General features: G+C 39.3%; 1 protein-coding gene across 3 annotated transcripts in view; it reads left to right on the top strand.

The window, feature by feature from the left end:
* Window positions 1-9513: 9513 nt before the first annotated feature.
* LYSMD3 (LysM, putative peptidoglycan-binding, domain containing 3) overlaps window positions 9514-13657 on the top strand; it is a 14107-nt gene continuing 9963 nt past the window's right edge. Inside the window, exon 1 of one of the 3 annotated variants that reach the window (XM_011978021.1) lies at window positions 9514-9657. The gene's annotated coding sequence lies outside the window, so the exon portion shown is untranslated. The remainder of the gene's footprint in view (window positions 9658-13657) is intronic. The other 2 variants (XM_011978022.1, XM_011978023.1) reach the window with 2 other exon arrangements.

The following is a 13657-nucleotide window of genomic DNA, read 5'->3' as shown; positions in this document are numbered from 1 at the left end:
GTTTTGCACTCCGTGGCAGGTTTGTGATTTTGTTGTTTGAAGTAAGTCTTGTTGCTGCTCACTCTTTGGGTCCATGCTGCCTTTATGAGCTGTAACACTCACCGCCAGGGTTTGTAGCCTCACTCCTGAAGCCGATGAGACCAGGAACCCACTGGGAAGAATAAACAACTCAGGACGCGCTGCCTTTAAGAGCCGTAACACTTACCGCTAAGGTTTGCAGCTTCACTCCTGACAGCGAGGCCATGAACCCACCAGAAAGAAGAAGCTCCAGACACATCTGGGTGAACGTCTGAAGGAACAAACTCTGGACACACTGTCTTTAACAAGTGTAACACTGCGAGGGTCTGCAGCTTCATTCTTTAGGTATGTGAAACCAAGAACCCACCAATGCCGGACACAGAACCACACTGTTGATTATTGTAGTTTCGTAATTCAAAAGTGTGTATCCTCCAAATTTGTACTTCTATTTCAAGAGTATTTTGACTATTCAGGATCTTCGGCTTTTGATACGAGTTTTAGGATCAGTTTTTCAATTATAAAAAAATGGCCAGTAAGATTTTGATAGGAATTACATTGAATTTGTAAATATTTGTAGGGAGCATTGCCATCTTACTCATATTAATTCTTCCAATCCATCAACACATCATGTGTTTCCATTTCCATAGATATTCTTTATTTTCCCACAGCATTATTTTATAGTTTTCAGCATACAAATATTACACCTCTTGATAAGAGTATATTTTAAGTATTTTTTGATGCTATTACAATCTTAGTTTCTTTTTCAGATTGTTCATTGTTAGTGTATAGAACTACTAGTGATTTTGTGCGTGTGTGTATCTTGCATCTTACAACTTTACTTAAGTCATTTATTAGTTGCAATGACCAGTAATTCTTGTATGCTCCAAATTCAGTCTGTTGCTATATGTGGTTTTGGCTGAAGTAGATAAAAAAAAAAAAAATCTGGCCTCATACAGATACATGGTTGGGATAAGGGAAAATATTTTAATAGTTTTTCAGAAAACTGTGAGTGTTCTTCTTTGATACTATACCAAGACTCACTGATAGCTTCCTAAAGGTAAGTTGCAATGTAGCATTTGAAGCTGTGAAGGAAAAAAAGAATTTCAGGACCCCAAACTCACTATGCCCAAGGCAAAGTTAGGGAACTGAGTGACACAAAACCTGCGTTCCTTTTTTGTCCCAACAGAGAGCGGTCATTTCGCATGCTTGCTTTATCTTGTGTAAAATTTAAACTTAGGGAGCACAAGAGGAACGCATAACTGACTTTTCATCTACCTCCTCCTTTTTACATGTAAAACACAGATTCACTGAGTGCTAATCAAAGTGGTTATAACAATGTAACCACTTCCCTCATTGCCTATCCATCCTCTTTTTTCTTTTTTCTTTCCCTTCTGCTTGTTATTTACACTTTAAATATTGATGTTTCCAAAACCCTCTTTGGAAAAAGTACAAGTAACAGATCTTACTGTAACTTGTGTTTCTTTTTCCTAGGCACATCCTCAATCTTGGCAAAATAAACTTCTATTCAATTAGATTTACCTCTGTCAATTTTTGGTTTATAAAACCATAGCAGTAAGCTTTTATGCTTCAAATCAGCCACATTAAAATCCTTGGCCTTAACACTTTGAATGGATCTTTTATCTGTGCATGATTTTTTAGCATTTTACATTACATTATTTGGAAAATATTGTTCCCTGAGTTATGCACAAGTTCCAAGTCTTGACAAATTTCAATATATACGATATTTGAAAAATTACGTTATTAATATCACCGCTAATCTCATCACAAAATCCTTATAATTTTGGGAAGCTGCCAACTCTCATAGAGGCAATAAACGTTTTCTAAAAATCTAATTTCTGCTTGAGAACTTGAGTTTTATCAATGATAGCTACTATGGTCTTTTTTTTTTTTTTGGAAGTAACTGGCTTGCTTTGCTCATTTTCAAGAAAATGTCCATCAAATATCCAAGTCTTATTGATCATATTTGCTTTTGTTGTTGTTTTTGAGACAAGGTCTAGCAACCAGGCCGGGATCCAGTGGCATGGTCACAGCTCACTGCAGCATCAACTTCCCAGCTTCAAGCAATCCTCCTGCCTCAGCCTACCGAGTAGCTGGGACCACAGGCATGCGCCACCATGACCAGCTAATTTTTAAAATTTTTTATTTTTGTAGAGATGAAGAGTCTCCCTGTGTTGTTCCGGCTGGTCTCAAATTTCTGGGCTCAATTGATCCTCTCACCTCAGCCTCCTAAAGTGCTGAAATTACAGGCATGAACAACTGTTCCCAGCCAACCATAGTTTTTCTGTCAGTCATTCTTTATGTTAAAAACAGTGTCGTTTGACAAAAACGATTTGCTCAGTTCCCAACTCAAACAAGGCCACCAGACTTTTTTCTCAGACAACCGTATTACTTTGATACGCAGCAGCAGAACTTCATATGCATTTCCTGTTTCGTAAGAAAGAATAATAAAACATATATTCAAGGACTGAGAGTTATTTATTTTGAGAGACAGACTGTCACTCTGTCACCCAGGCTGAAGTGGAGTGACACTATCTCTGCTCACTGCAAATTCCACCTCTGGGGTTCAAGCGATTCTTCTGCCTCAGCCTCCCGAGCAGCTGGGACTACAGGCGTGTGTCACCATGCCTAGCTAATTTTTGTATTTTTAGAAAAGACAGGGTTTTGCCAGGTTAGCCATGCTGGTCTTGAACTCCTGACCTCAGGTGATCCACCCACCTCAGCCTCCCAAAGTGCTGAGATTACAGGTGTGAGCCACTGTATCCTGCCTCCAGGAGTGAGACTTAATACAATAAATACATATTTACTGCTTAATCGAGTAACATTTTTAAAGTGGTATATGGTGTTCCTGTCTAATTTGAATCAACCTCCCTTTTTCCTGAGTTACTGCAATAGCCTCTTTTTTTTTTTTTTTTTTTTTTTTTTTTTTTTGACAAAGTCTCACTCTGTCGCCCAGGCTGTAGTGCAGTGGCATGATCTCGGCTCACTGCAAGCTCCACATCCTGGGTTCACGCCATTCTCCTGGCTCAGCCTCCCGAGTAGCTAGGACTACAGGCGACCGCCACCACGCCCAGCTAAGTTTTTTTTTGTTGCATTTTTTGTTGTTGTTGTTAGTAGAGATGGGGTTTCATCGTGTTAGCCAAGATGGTCTCATTTCCTGACCTCGTGATGCGCCCGCCTCGGCCTCCCAAAGTGCTGGGATTACAAGCATGAGCCACCGCACCCGACCTGCAGTTGCCTCCTAACTGATCTCCCTGCTGCTGCCCTAACCTTCCTATAAAATCCTTTTAAAAGGTAAATGATAATCTCTGCTCAGAAGCCTCCAGTTGTTTGTTGTCTTGCTCAGAGTGAAAGCCCAAGTCCCTACAATGGCTAACAAAGTCCTATTCCATTTGACTACCTATGGGCTCATCTCCTATGGCTGTACAAGAATAACTTGAACGCAAGTGATAACTCAGTGAACGCAGCAAATAACTTGTTAGAATTATTGTGAAAATACTTGAGGACCCTATGAAGGAGTCTTGAGGATTGGCAGGGGTCCTGAGATCATACTTTGACAACAGCTTGTATAGTTATCAAAATGTCAGTTTTGCACAGATTGCCTTAACTTTACACATGTTGGAAGTGGTGGTTACCATTCTTATCATAATCTCCTTGTTGGTGTTTTCCAGTCCTCTAGCAATGCATTTGAGTGCTCTTATTACACACATACAACCAGCAACAGCAGTCTCTACTTGTAGTTTTTATGAAACTAGAATTTTAATGAGTAATGGCAGATATTGAGAAAAAAATGAACAAGGCTCATGAGAGGTAACACAGAGCAGGGGGAAAAAATTTACTATAAATCCTTTGTCTATTTTCACTATACTCATTTTGAAACTCTATTCTGTTCAGTTGCTAAAACCAAATACAGTCAAAGGGCTAACATCTCTATTTTACTAGAATAGATTATGCAATGCTTTTATGTCTTTGCCTTACAAGCAATCCTAATATTTGTATACAGAAAAGTGATTCTTTTAAAATATGCCTTCTATTGCATCAGCATTAAATACAAAGCCTATAAACATTATCCTGTCCAAAGCCAGGAATAACACACAAGAAATTTTCCTTAGAAGATTGGTGTAGTAATATTTATCTTTCAATGAAATGATTGAGACAATAGAATTTGAGATCTTTATAAAACAAGTGTTCATTTATATTGTTATGCAATATATAACCAAATCTGTAGTATGAGCTTAAGGACAGGGTAATAAAAGAAAAGTTAATCAAGTTTCAACTAATATAAATTGATTATTCTACAAAATAACAGATTAGATTTTAAACTGAAAAATACTCCAAACAAAAAATAAGTACTTTTCAAAACAACAAATCAAAGAAATGAGCTTTTGTATGTTTCTTACTAACAGATTGCTCATTGATCAGTGTGTATCATTGCCAAACACATTGTTCTGGATGGAAAGGAAGGAAGCCTCCATGACCCTTGCTATATACCCCACCAAGTAAGTCCAAGTGTAAAATCTTCTTTGAAATCAGCAGGCATTCTTTGCTTCAAATAATTCTGAAGGGATTTAGAAGCCAGATAGGATTAAGGCTTGGAAGAAGGGGAAAAAAATTCAGCTCAATCTTAACTGTAAATAAAAGAAAACATGGTGAGAGGGCGGAATGGAAACTTTACTTAGATCCAACAATTGCTACAGTGGTAAATCTGGCTTATTTAGAATTAATGGGGAAAAGAGGCCCCAGTATAGAGTCATTAATCAAAGTATGCAAGAAGGAACTAGTGAAAAATATCTTTAAAATTGAGCATCCTCATAGAGTCGGGGGCTTTGAAAAAAAATTCTTAAGTATTTTTAATCCACATCAATGTGATATTTGATGTTTTTCTCTAATTTGAGACATCTTCCCTCTTGCCTGAATTACTACAATTTCCTCCTAACTGATCTCCCTGCTGCTGCCCTCACTTTCCTATGGGATCCTTTTAAAAGGTAGATGATGACCTCCTCTGCTCAGAACCCTCCAGTGGTTTCCCGTCTTGCTCAGGGTGAAAGCTCAAGTCCTTGCAATGGCCGATAGAGTCCTATCCCATTTGGCTCCATCTGACCTCTTCTCCTAAGGCTCCCTCCTTCGGCAATCTGCTCCAGCCATGCTGGTATCTTTGTTGTTCCTCCAATACTCCAGGCACAGCTCCTTTCTCAGGGAGAGAGAATTTTCTTAGGGTGGAGACTCTCCCCCAACCCAAAACACTGCAGTTCCTACCCTATTGAGTGTTCCTCCATTCACTTACCACCATCTAACACAATTTCATTTATTTATCTTTCATCACAAGAATATACGCTCCACGTGGGCAAAGATTTGGGTTTGTTCATTCCATGTCCCTAGTGCTTTATTAAAGCAGGATTTGAAACACAGTTGCTGCTTAATTAACATTTGTTGAATGGATAGATGTAATTTCTGTCTATATTTTGTCAGATAAGCAACTACCTTCATTTTAGGTATGCATATACACCTCACTATTATTATTTTTTGAGCACGGAAGTTTTGCTTTTGAAATTCTTTTTTGGTTTTGTCAGTGTTGACTAAGCTGAGGATGGTCACAGAAGTGGTCTCTATCTGGAAAGGCCTAGACTAGAAAGAGAAGATGCTGTTGCCTCTTCCATTCTTTTTATTCGTCCCCACTCGCTAGCTTTCCTGTCTCTGTGAATGCAGTGCTGAAGACCTAAGAAATCAAACTGGATGTCTACTCTCTGTACTCCATTTTGACTTGCTCTCCACTTCTGGGTTATCACTATCTACCATTACCCAATTCCATAGACTGGGTCATGCCTCAGGTTTTCCTTTGATTTAGTGAACTTAATTACGTTCTGTCTTATCATCTTAAATCTCTGAAGAAGTAGGCACAGAAACAAGCAGGATGAAGGTTCCGGGGGAATTCACCTGCACTGATCTATGTGACAGTAGTGATTATAAAGACCATGGGAAACAAAGCATTTCAAATTACAGTCTACTTAAATGTAAATATGTAACTGTTCCTTTCTATGTGTACCAACCACCTAGCTAAAGAGTGTAAGGATAGTATTTGTGAGGCTAGTTTTCATCGTGTCTGCATGGATGAAGATGTGAAGATGATTGTTTTCAAGTCATGTTTAGGATCCATGAATTAATTACTAGCATTTATAAACAGCTTTGGATTCCTGAAGCATACGTGACTCTTCTTTTATCCACATTATGGCAAAGCCATGATTACAATAATCACTATGTTTAAAAATCACAGGATTAAAGGCAGCTAGAGAGGTCACGTGGTACATATGCAGCGGAACATATCCAAATCATCCAGTCTGGTTTTTTCCAAGACTTCGAGAGAAAAGACACAATAATTTTCTCTCTACATAGGTTATTTGAAGATCAGAGATGTAGGAGGTTTTTGTTTGTTTGTTTTTTAAAAGTTTCACTCCATAATCCAATTTTAACTTCATTTCACATTACTTACAGTATTTCCTTATTGTCCAACAGTTCTTTCTAGTTCTGCTTCTGAAAAGTAGAAACTGGACAGAAAAGGCTGCTAAGAGGATAGAAATAGGAATAATAGGAAGGAGGAGAGAGTAAAAGAGTAGGGTTGAAAGAAATCAGAAAGAGGAAAATCAAGAAGACATGTAAAAAGAAATCAATGTTTTGTTACCCTTTCATTTTTTGATTTATGAGAGAATTGATCTGGTTCTTTTCTCCAAACATTTGCTACTTGAATACAAAGTACAAACAGACTCAGGAATGACTAAGAGATGGATGGTTAATTATAGGTTAGCTCCAGATAAACAAGTCCAGTTACTTAAAAATAAAATGTGTTAATTCTTAATATAATAATAAAAGCATGTACTAATAAAAATTCAATCTATATAGAAAGTTCTAAGGAAAAGGCAAAATCTCCTGCCTATTCCCCTGCCATGTCTAGTCCTTTTCAGCCACTGTTAAAATTCCTTGAGTAACTTTCCAAATGGAAAAACTAAATGCATCTCTCTGCATGTATGTGTGTGGGGTGTGTGTGTGTGTGTGTGTGTGTGTGTGTGTGTGTGTGTCGGCAGGGTACGGGGGGTAGGATGGGAGATGCTTATTTAAAATTTTGTTCCATAGAAATAACATCATACTTCCTGTCCTATCTTTTCTTCTGAAAATAGACTAAAAACATTTTAAAGTTCTATATGCTTCAGTCATTCAAGCTCCACAAGTAAGTGGAATTTGTCTTTTTAAGCACTGTTTTTCTTCAACAAAAACTTCTTAGGTAAATGAATGAATAAATCAGCAAATGCCAGATTAACTTCACTCTTTTGAACCCAAGTATAACATTATATTGTTTTAATGTACCAGAAGTATCAGTCAACTACTGATAAACATTTAGAATGTTTTTAGATTTTGGCTATTGCTGTGCAAACATTCCTGAACCTATCTGTTAAATCTTACACATGTGTATCTGTAAGTAAATCTAAGGTAATTACTTAGCAATGTAATAGTTCAGTCAATTGCATTTCTAATTTTGATACATACTGCCTAACAGGATGCATCAATTTACACTCTCACTTCAGTACAACTTCTATTCTGGGGCAACTTACAAAAACTAAACGTTAGTGACTAAAACATATTCCTAGAAATTACATATTATTTCATCTATAGCCTTTTAACAGAAACTGTGTCAGATGAGATCTTGAAGCACTAAAAATCCTTTTGGCTCTGCTGAGCACTGGGGACATCCTTTTTCTTAAAGACAAAATGCTTGTTCCTACTGGCCAGCTTTCTGGAACTTGGCCAAAATTCACGCTCACCGCTTCTTTTGTGTATTCTAATAATAAAATATAACCCTATTCTTGCATTTTTATAAAAAGCTTAATATTTGCATCCTTGTTAAATACAAATAACGATTCAAGAGCTTGCAGATATCTTTGAGAAAGTTGTTTATATGAAGGATACAGGTATTGGTCCTATAGAAGTGCTTGAAATCTATCACTTTGACTCTCACATTAATTCCGCTGTCTGTTGACATTAAAATAAGAAAAATAACCTATAGACAGAAAGAAGGTTGTATTCCCATTAACATTCATGAGGGCTAAGCAGCCGAAGTCCTACATATCAAGTAGGGAATATATCCTTTGTCTGCTGATCAGAGAATGTCTCAGTGATAAATGGTTACAGACAGGGATGTCATGAGGGCAACAACACACAGAACAACTCAGACAATCTTTTTTCAAAAGTCGTCTTCTCCTGCAGTTCTTTTTGTGGCGCTGGGGAGCACAGTTCCTATCCCTGCAAATAAAAGAAAACTATTGCAATGCAAAACTCCTAACCTTTGCAGAGGCACTTACCAGAAAACCAAAAACATACCCTTTGAAAAACAATTTAAAACCAAGCTTCAAAGGCTTTCTAATGTATAAATATTCAGACATTCTGAAAAGCACTACTGTGCACCGTGCACCCCAGCTATTTGTGCCTAAAATGGGTATTGTCGTAACAGTTACCATGGTCGTCAAAGTGCAACATCTCTAATGTCAACACTGAGAGACATCAGACTCATTAAAATGCTTTACATTTATTAGGTTGGTGCAAAATTAATTGCGGGTTTTGCTATTCAAATACGTAAATTCAAACACATTATCATACTCATTTAATATATTTGTGATAAAAATCATGTATGAAGTCATGAGTTTGTTGTTGAACAAGCTAACATCTCATAGAGTCCAATGGTGACTACCAATGACTCAGTTAATTTTCAAACCAAAATAAGTTAGATTACAATTTGTTGACTCCCTTGACACCTCCAGCCAGGGAAAACATTTCCTGGGGCCTGACTCTAGGTGGCTCACTTTCCTCACCTAAAAACACAAAAGTTGAAACAACCCCCCTCCAACCCTCGTCCTTGGTCCCCCAAGGGTTTCTCTCCAGTATTTTGCTGCTTCTGCAACAGTCTGGAGTCTTCAGCATGAAAAGGGTAACAAGCATGGTGCAATTTTCTGAAACTGTGATGTCAACAGTGGTTTTGAGGTGTCCTTCCCCACCCTAAAGAAAATTCGAGATGCACAGCAAGAAAAAAATGCAAGACAGCTCCCGGACACATCCTGAGCCACGGCTCGTCCTCCGTGTGCCTCCGACAGTCTCTGCCAGCTCCGTGTGGTCGCTGGACAAAGACGCAGCCAGTAGGTCGCTGGAAGTGGCGGGTTCGGTCTGCTGACTTGACCACCAGATCTTTTCCGCTGGGAGTGAGGTGACGGGGAAGGAGGAGAGGAGTTAAGGGCAGGGCTGGGGATTGGACCCGGTGATTGGACCTGCCCCCGGGCCCCTGCGGAGTCCCTGCGCCTGCGTGCTGGGCGTGGACCTGTGGTTGGACTCCCCCGTTCTGGGCTTGCCCTCCGCCTCCTCCCCCTCCCCTTCCCACCTCCGCCCACTTGACGCGATGACGCACCTCAGGTTTGCGGACGTGGCGGCGGCGTACGGCCCGGAAGGCGGAGACGTTGGCGGCAGAGGCGGAGGCGGACTGGGTCAGCCCAAGGCGGAGGCTGGACCATGAACTTGCCCGGGACAGCGGGGGCGACGGACCTTTTGGTCATCTCGTCGCAGCGTGTCCCCTGCTAACGAGGACAGGTAAAGATGGTGGCAGGAGGTGAGGGTGGCCCGGTCCAGGAGGGCGGGGTTGGGCCCCACCTGCGTCCTCACTGGAGGCGCCGAGCCCTCGGCCACAGGTGTGGTGGGTGCTGTAGGGCGGGGCTCGGCCCGCGGGGAGGACACCCCCGAGAAAGGGAAGAACTTCCAGACCAGCCCTGCCAGGCCCTCTTGTCACACTGTCGGGGAAACTGAGGCTCAGAAGAAGGACACCTACTGGCTTTATTACTGGGGCAGCTCATTTCCCACCCAAATACAGCATTTCTCCCACAACTTTATGTTGGCGTGAAATATTCGCTGACGGCATCTTGTCACATCGCTCAAGTGTCATGCCGTGACCGAAGAATCTGAGACGTAATCCTCGCTGACGATAGCAGGGAAAGAAAAACTTGAGGTCTGCGATACAGAGGGGAGGAAGTTAAGTTTTAAAAAAATAAAATTGGCCCTGGCAGCGGATAAGGCACTTTGATTCTGCCCCTTTGCAGCTTTAACTTGTGCCCTGTGACCCTCTTATTGCTTCTTGCTTAAAGAAGGTCAAGGCGAAACACCCAGCAGCAGCCGTTCTACCGTACGAAGGTGTTTGAGAAACCATTTTCAGTTACAGACTGAGCTGATGAATGCTTTAACACTGTTTTGTGGCCGTTCGTAATCTACGTAGCGCGCAGGCTTGTTCCAGGTTTCTGAAGAGGGAATTCGTGCCTTTTTCCTGCACTAAGAGAATTAAAAGAAGTGAATAGAATTGAGCCAGATGACTTAAATATTACGTACTTTCTAATCTCTTGAGTAGTAGACTGGAGTGATTGCCTGGGTCTGTCTATTCACTTCGGTTGGAGACACAGCCAGTTCTTGATCATTCAGAATACCCAGTTTTGTAACTAGGTATAGTCAGCTGCCTGCATTTCATTATAAAGGGGAGTGGAGAGATAGTGAGACAGGTGAAGTTCTGACCTTTAAATTATTATTTAGAAATATATCATGGAGAGAGGTTGATAGAAACAAATAGCTAAAATGGCTTTGGGGCATTGCTTAGTGATTTTCAGTTAGCTGTACTACTAAGCCAATTTTTAAGTTCTAAGAACAAATTATTAGGGAGAAAGTGTCTGACGGGATAGCGTAAGTAGGTCGGTATAGCCACGTGTAAATTGCTGTATATTAAGTCTTAACTTTTTTGATCATGGATGCCTTTTGAGAATATGAAGCAATAAAAATTCTCCCCAGAAAAATATACATATGTATAAAATTTGCCTGGAATCTACAGGGTTCACAGACATTCCCTAGGTTAAAGACACAAGATTAAAAAAAGACTTGGTTAAATGAGTGGAAATAAAACTGTTATCCTTGGAGGAAAAGATGTGGTCATGACTTCAAAACTACTTTGGAGATATAAAATGTGATAGTTTTCTTTAGTTTGATAGCTGTCAAGTTAGGAATCCTAGTTCTTGGTAATAATGTAGCACTTAAGAGAACAGTTGAAATAATCTACTTAACATATAGCTATTAGTTCTCTGTGTTATCTTAATAGGAAATCTTGAGCTTTTAAAGCATTACAATATTGCCCTTAGAGCAGGGTCAGAAACTGGCTTTCAAGGGTTGGATTCAACTATATTAAATGGTTTTAAAGCATTTTATGATAAGTATACGCCTACATAGAAAGTACAGGTTGGGTAGTCCTTACCTGAAATGCTTGAGACCGGAAGTGTTTCAGATTTCTTGGGATTTTGGAATGTTTGCATATACATAATAAGACATATTGGGGATGGGACCCGTCTGAACATGAAATTTGTGTTTCATGTTCAACTTATACACATAGCCGGAAGGTAATTTTATATAATTAGTGCACAAAAGTTTTTGTACCTGGAACCATCAGCAGGCAAAAGTGTCACTATCTCAGCCACCCTTATGGAAAATTTGTGGTTGTTTGGCATTACCATCATTCCTAACTCTGAATTTATGTGCTACTAGTAAGCAATCATTTTCTTACACTTATTCACACATAAGCGCTTAACAGGAAAAAATAAATTAAAAAAAAAAAGACATACCATTAATACAGTGAAAAAATAATGTGTTCAGGGTACTTAAGCACATCACCAGAATACCTGTACAGGTTTAGCATTCCTAATCTGAAATCTGAAATATAAGACGTGGAATTTTCCATTTGTGGCTTCATGTCAGCACTCAAAATATTTCAAATTTCAGAGTATTTAAGATTTGGATTTGGGTTAGGGATCCTCAACCTTTGTAATTTATTGTCATCCATTTTATGTACTCAGATTTTTGGAGCTGGTCTTTTCTGTTTTTTGTTTGTTTGTTTGTTTTTTCCTGTTTCACTTGGTGCTCATCCATAGTATTAAAAAAATAGTGAGTCTTTGAGATGTTATTTTGCTTTGGCTTCCATGACATAACACTTCCATGGTTTCTCCCTCTTCTGGACACTCCTTGTCCATATTTTCAGGCTGATTTCCTTTCACCAAGATACTGAATGTTGGACTTCTTTAAGGCTCAGTCTTGGGCCCTCTTTTCTTTTTCTATACTCTCTAGGTAATATCATATGTACTCACAGATTCATTTTCACCTAGGTGCAGATTGGTCATGAAATTTTATTTCTAACCTAGACCTTTCCTCTGAATTTGACTGTATAGCCCATTTGTCTATTTGCTATTCCTTTTTACTATCTTAGAGGAATTCATAGTCATAGCCATGCACCTACTGCCCCAGCTCCTCTTCCATATCTCAGAGAATGGCACCACAATTTGTTATGTAAATCAGAAATCTTGGTGTTATGCTTAACTTACTCCCTCTCTTCATGTCTGAACCACCTTAAGTGCAAAGTATTTTATCTCCAAAGTGCTTCTTACTACTACCCTCCTTCTTTCCCAACAAGAACAGAAAGCAATCTTCCCCTTCTTATGTGAATAATTAACACGAAGCCAAAACTGAATGTGGGATTAGTTTTTTAGGTTCTTGTGTTCCTAATGAGAGTAGATCAACTTGATGATGGTGAGTTGAGAGTGAGTATGCAAGTAAACAAAAAGTATTCATTGATGCACGTTTTTAACTTAGATCAGCTCCCAGTCAGTCTTACAATGCTTTTTCTAAAGTATAAATGAACACAGTGACCTAAGATCTGTTCACAGTCTTTATGGACCATCAATTGAAGTTGATGAGGACTCTTAAGTTGACTAAAAGGCTTCCAGGGAAGCAAAATCATAACCTGTATAGCTGGCATATCTGCACTAAATATAAATACCGAAGTCCAGGAGGAAGTAATACAAAAGATACTCCAAATCTGAATGAATTTAAAATGCAGAACAAGCCGGAAAGTTTTGAATTCATAAAAGTGTATGTGTATGTAAAACATGCTTTGATTCCATCAGAGCTATAAGTTGTATAGTCACAAGTTTTTAATACATAACACAATTATTTCTCTGATTTTCTTCACATACTCAGAATAAGGGGAATTTAAGATTGTATATTTATACATTATATTTAATGTAATATTTTATAGTGTTTAATTTTATAAGTTCTATTTTTACCAAAAAAATTATAGCAATTTGCCTTTGTTAGTATGTAATTACTCCACGTATTTAGTGATATATGATCTAATAGAGGAGGAGATTACCTCTTCTTCCCATACCTTTGCCTCCACTGCCAAATATGTTTGTTGTACTTTAACAGTTATAAAGCCTGAACCTAGACCAGGCATGGTGACTCACACCTGTAATCCTAGCACTTTGGGAGGCTGAGGTCGGCGGATTACCTGAGGTCAAGAGTTCGAGACCAGCCTGGCCAACATGGTGAAACCCTGCCTCTACTAAAAATACAAAAATGGGCTGGGCATGATGGTGGGCACCTGTAATCCCAGCTACTCGGGAGACTGAAACAGGAGAATCACTTAAACCTGGGAGGCAAAGGTTGCAGTGAGCTGAGATCGCACTATTGTACTCCAGCCTGGGTGACAGAGTGAGACTCCATCTCAAAAAAA

This window comes from Mandrillus leucophaeus, unplaced genomic scaffold, assembly GCF_000951045.1.
Source record: "Mandrillus leucophaeus isolate KB7577 unplaced genomic scaffold, Mleu.le_1.0 Scaffold187, whole genome shotgun sequence".
Taxonomy (NCBI): Eukaryota; Metazoa; Chordata; class Mammalia; order Primates; family Cercopithecidae; genus Mandrillus; species Mandrillus leucophaeus.
Note: the sequence above shows the minus strand (reverse complement) of the source record. Positions and strands in the feature narration are given on the sequence as shown.